We start from the raw sequence: 6,000 nt of genomic DNA, 5'->3' as shown, positions 1-6,000 counted from the left end.
AAACCTCCAAACCCAAGCTATTGTCCTTGAAGGAAACCCTGCAAGGCTGCTGATTCTGTTATTTCAAGCAGACTGATAGCTTTTTGTCCTATTGTGTCCGTTCATAGTTGCTGAATATATCCTAAAACATCTCAATTACTCTCTATTTTACAGACATTTTTATTAGATCTATAATCTCATGCCTCATATCCTCAGACGGTCCTCAGTGCTCCGCCATTGCTAACCAATTATCAGGGGGATGTATTTTCTCCCTGATGGATTATAAGCTTTTCTTCCAGAGGCTAGATATTATTGCACATTTTATGTCAGGACAGCAGAGGCTCGTTGTTTCCTCTTAATTGTTCCCACTAGAAGTCAAAAACATAAATACAGAAAGAAGAGCTGGAGTGATAATTCAGACAAGAGAGAGTGAGCAAGTTCTGGTGTCCAACATTCTCATAAAAATTCATTTCATGTTCCTGCTGACCTCTTTCTTGTTGATTCATGGCAGATAAACAGAACACATATCTCTTTTTTCCTCTGTCATAATGCATCAGAGAGGCCAGGCTCCTCTCTTAGCCAGCCTCTTTACTGCAGAATAACAGGCCACAGGGTGGCAGATAATTTTGCAAACTTTCATATTTTTGTTGTTCATTCTGCCCATGCCTTTTACTTCATCCCCTTCATATCCTGAAAAACTTTAGTTTTTGTGGAGTTAAGACTCCCCATAAGTAGTCTTAACTCCAGAAAAATCACCGCTGAAAAATCATGTTGATGCTGTCCCCAGAACATGGTATTTCACATGTCTGTTGTGCTTGCACTTTCCACAGCAAAACTACACAGAAATATATTCCTGTCTTTCAGCTAAAGGCGCCAAATTCATTAATCAGCTTTCTAATTAATATTAAGTCTAAACCTCCATTGTCTTTCCTCTAGTCATCACAGTAGCAATGTCATAGATAAATAAGACCTCCCAGAAGCATTGCACATAACCTGTTTCATTCATATATGGGCACTTCCAAATAGATATTTTAAGGAATATGTATCTTAATGGATTGAAAGGACAGCATGTGAAGGAATCAGGCTAGACTTCTCAGTATTAGTGCTTGGGAGATTTCCTACCAGCTGGCTGCTATGAAGTTGCCAAGACTACAGACTGCTGACATGCTTTAGGATCAAAGGAGAAGATGGGGAACCCAGAAGTCAACAACACTTTGAGAAATGAAACAGCAAGAAAATCACAGTAGACTTTCTTAATATAATTCCAGTGCATCCTTATGGAAGCAAGTAAGAGTGTGGCATTCGATTTTTCACTAAAAGGCCAATCACTACAATGATTTTACTGATTTTGCTGAAAAAAATATAAGGTTTATGTCTGCAAAAGTATCACAATTTGAGGCTATTGCTGCCAAGTTTTTTTATTTATTCTTCCTTCATTCTGAACACCTTCTTTGCCATGCATTTGACAAGCACTTGAAATACCACTACAAAACAAATTCACAGATTCAAACACAGATTCAAGCCGTCATCCTTTTGCATAAATGTATTATCTTCAGAAACACCTACATTAGTTTGGAGCCGAAGCAATTTTTAAGAATATCACTCAGAGGAGTTATAGGGTAAAATTATCACTCTCCAGTGGAGTGCCAAAGGCGGTAGCCTCTGTTGGGAGTCACTCATGAATTGTCCTATCCTAACAAAGGGTCTGGTAGGCCGGTGTCTGAACAGTGTTACAGCTTTCACAGGCAGGATTTAGGGTCTCTCTCACCAACATAGAAATTGGCTTTTATCTGCTTTGGGTGCATGAGAGAAGCTGGACCAGGTCCGTCACTAACCACCTATCTCACCAGTAAAACTCTTCATCCTTGCCGGGCAGCAAATTTGAGAAGAAGATAAATACTCATTATTAATATTAAAATATTTAGTGTTTCAAATTCACTCTTGGGTTTTTCCCACCCAATTTCTTGCAAAGGTTACCTACTGCCTCCTTCCCCATTCTGGCAGCTGCCTATGTGTAGGAAAACCCACATCTTGGTAAGACAGAGCTCATAACCGCAGATTTGAAGTGCTCAAGCCTGACAAGAGATAGCTTTCAGGTTTAGAATGACCGCAACCCCAATGTTGTGTCTTCCTGTATTGCTTCTTTAAAAGAATAATACAGTTACAAGTGGCTCCTTCTGGTATGTTTTGCATTTCCAATCTGCCTTCTATTTGAATCTATCCATGTCTTAGGATAGGAACTGAACATTTTTGAAGGGCAAACTATGAGAGCTGGCTGATTTTCCAGCTTAACAGCCCAGTGCCTTACACAACTTAGCTTGCCATGAGTTGTGCTTCTGTGGGGCAGCTGCATTACAGTGTCTAAAGTCTCTTCATTTTCTCCTTTAAATTCAAGATCTCTTTTGATTTGTTGTCTCTCTTTTGTAAAACTAACATCATCAAAATGTTTGGGACTTGGTTCTGATGGGCATCTTTGGCCACTTGCACAGCTGGCTCTGCATGATCCCGACCCTAAGCTGGGTTCACATGAGCTGGCTCTGCTAATTCTGGAGCTGGGAGCCTCAGGGTGTTACCCAGCTGGCATATGCAGAAGTGCTACTGTGTTACTCCTTGTGCTGCTCCATCAGCGCAGGGCTCTGTGCCGCAGCACGGGGATGCTCCAGCTCAGGTCAGCCCACACAAGGGCTCCCTGTGCCCTGCTCCATCCAGCAGAGCTCTGCCTGTCCCTCGTTGACTCAGTAATACACACAGAGCTTTTTAGGCAGTTTAGCTGGGTTTGAGTCTCTGTATTTGGTTTTAATATTCTGTGAGTGGCAGAACCAACCTTGTGATGATGGACAATTGTCTGCAGAAAGTGCAGGTTTAGATTGTGCATTTTTATGTTCTTATCTGCTTCAGTACACTACCTTGGGCAGAAACGGTAGGAAAATATTTGCCATACAATTTACAGGGAATGGAGTCAGAAGAAAGGATTTTATAGATCTACTCAATACATGAGGACCCTAATGGTACCACCAGCCCTGACTGCCCCTGCCCACATTCCTGGGGCTCCCCCACATTGCCCACCCCATGTCACCCCCCCAGGGCCATCAGCCCCTGCTCCAGAGATGCCACAGCAGCACCAGCCTGCAGCTTCCTACAACTCTGTCCATCCTGTCCCCCTGTCCAGGGCAGTGACTGATGCTGGTGCCCCCCTGCCATCCCTCTACCAGCCCAGTGGGTACCCAGGCAGCAGCAGCTCTGCTCCTTTGCCTGAAGCTCTAGGACATGATACTGGGAAAAATTACTGAGTTAAAAACTGGGAATGCCAGAGACAGGCTATCAAGCAAAATGAAGATATTCATAAGAAACTAAGCATATGGCTACTAGGTCTGTATTACACGTCATTTCACCTTCACAGAATTACCCCTTCTGCCTGTGAGACAGGCAGGGACTGGGGTAGTGTTACACAGGGGAGCTGGGGAGCTCACATCTACACAGCTGCCAGAGTATTCTCAGCTGCAACATGCTGACCTGCAACTTTGCAGATGAAATTATTTTTGTTGTCAGCCCCCTCCTGCTCTATTAAAATGCAGTTTTATGGTGTAACTTTCCCTATGGACATGTTTTGTTATTTGTTTCCAAGACATGACAGAAACATTTATGTGCTTCTAGCAACCGCTGAAACCTAAGAGAAAGAGCTTATAAATTAGCAGCAGCATGCTTTAGTATAATAAACTCCTTACTTCTTTTGCTACAATATATGACCATTTGTTACAGTTTTAAAGCCCAGATATATACTCATCTATTAAATACCATTCTGTGTGCCAAACCTTTTACTTCCACTGTATTAAAGTATGAGTGAGCCTTTTTTCTTTTTCTTTTCTTTTTTTTTTTTTTTTTTAAGGACCACTAAAAGCACCAGCAGTAAATAAAACCCAGGATGACCAAGGTCCTGCAAGTTCAGAAGTGTTGTCACTTCCCATTACCATCAAGATGCGCAGTTAGAGTGCTGGGAAATCTCTTAAGTGATGATTCTCTCAAGAACAGGGGATGGGAGTCTTAAACTTTGCAGCAATTCAAGGGAAGTCTGTCTCATCAAGCTGCAAGAATCATCGATGCTATTTTGACTGTGTTACCTCAGCATCTCAAGGGAGATAATACAGTCATTGCATTGAAAATGTCTTGGCATCTAGAGACTTTCTTTCCAGAGAAGAATCGTGAAAGAGGGTTAAATCATCTGCCTCTTTCTGGAATTATATACATTGCCCACAGTTTTTGAGGTTTCTGATCAGGCATGGTTTTTGACTTCGATCTGCAAGCTCAGAAAGGCAGACTTGGAATCGTGCATCTGTAGATTTCCATCCTCTCCTAACCCAGATCTTTGCACAGCAGATTAGAGCTGCGTAGCACGGCTGTCAGCTTTAATGTGACAGCTCAGTTTGCCTGCATTTATTCCAAAACAAGTGCCACTGGTTCATTCCCCACAGCTTCAAGATTTGATTATACCTCCTATACATTTTGATGTCTTTTATGATTCCCAAGCATACCATCTAAACACACAACTTTCTGAACTCCAGGCTTTTTTATAATCACACAGCATGATGTTTAACATGGTGTATCGAATATTAGGGATGTTTCATTTTGCATCTCAGATTAGCCATTTGCATCCAAACCTTAAGAATGTTTGATGTATTTTACTTACTTTATTATTTTAAAGACTGGTTGTGGGGATTATTTCTTCATTTGGTCATACCTTCAATATTCTGGCAGTCCTTATATGAATCTAATGAAGGAATTTTCCCCCACTGTATCAATGAGTCAGTGGAAGAGTTTGCTGCTATGTATCCTTGCTTAGTCAAGGGCAGAAAACTGTTACCACTCTTTTCCATTAAAATACAGTCAAATTTATATTGGCCCCTATGCTTAGAGTACTTGCCTGTCTGCAACTGTTATTAATTTACCTTAAATTCAGCAAAAACCTAAATAAGATGGTAATTCATGCAACATTTTCCATCACAATTTTGGAAGCTTTTCATAAGTGCTGTTGGCTTATTTTGTCTGTCCTTAATTCCAATAATATAATAAATCTAAAATACCTGCATGGCATGCTTTAAGGACTTCAATAAGCAAATTAATTGTTCTCTACAAAAAAACCAAACAAACTCAAAACAAGACCAACCACAGAGAATTTAAACATCTCCCATGAAAAGCAAATAGCCACCCCTGAGGTAATCAGGCAGTTGGACTAGATGATTGTTGTAGGTCTCTTCCAACTGAGCACTTCTCATCTCTTGCTCTTCTCTATTATCAGAAACTTTATGGATTTAATATTTAATTTTATTTTTCACTACTTTTGATAAAGTTTCCCTCTTTTATATTGTTTTCCTGTACTATTCCTTTTTGCTCCTCTTTTATGAAGGCAAAGTACCTTTCATGACCAATGACTGAGCATGTCCATCCCTGGCAATACCCCTCCCTTGACAATGGGCTCTACACATTTGCTGCCATGACCATGATGAGAACAATTCCTCAAGAGGATTGTAAAACAGTAGTACTCTAGGATCATACTATTTATAGAAGTGTCTTATTAATTTATGTTTGGACATCACCTTGGTTAGTGAAAATTATTTTAATTCAGCTAGAAAATTCTCATTTGTAAAGGGGAAGGGTGTTAGTCTACCATGTTCCTCAGAGCGTGCTTTATATCTGAGCAGGGAAAATATTTGCTTCATTTGATATAAAGTACCAAAAATAATTCATTTAATGGCTTTCAACAAAAGATTGTAAATGAAACTCTTAACTGTTATTTTTCTCTTATTTTATCATTCAGCCCACTTGAACCTAAATTCCTGAGGATGCAGTACTTCCATAAAACCATTGTTGAATATTTATTGCTTCATTCTCATTGGTATCTTTTTAAAGTAGTGGAATTACTATTAATTTTATTTTATTGCTTTGTTACTGGTTTTCATTTTGGCACTGAGTTTCTGCCTCAGCAACTGCCTGTGTTTCAAAAATTCATTCTTTGGATATATTCTG

Source organism: Camarhynchus parvulus, chromosome 1A, assembly GCF_901933205.1.
Source record: "Camarhynchus parvulus chromosome 1A, STF_HiC, whole genome shotgun sequence".
NCBI lineage: Eukaryota > Metazoa > Chordata > Aves > Passeriformes > Thraupidae > Camarhynchus > Camarhynchus parvulus.
Note: the sequence above shows the minus strand (reverse complement) of the source record.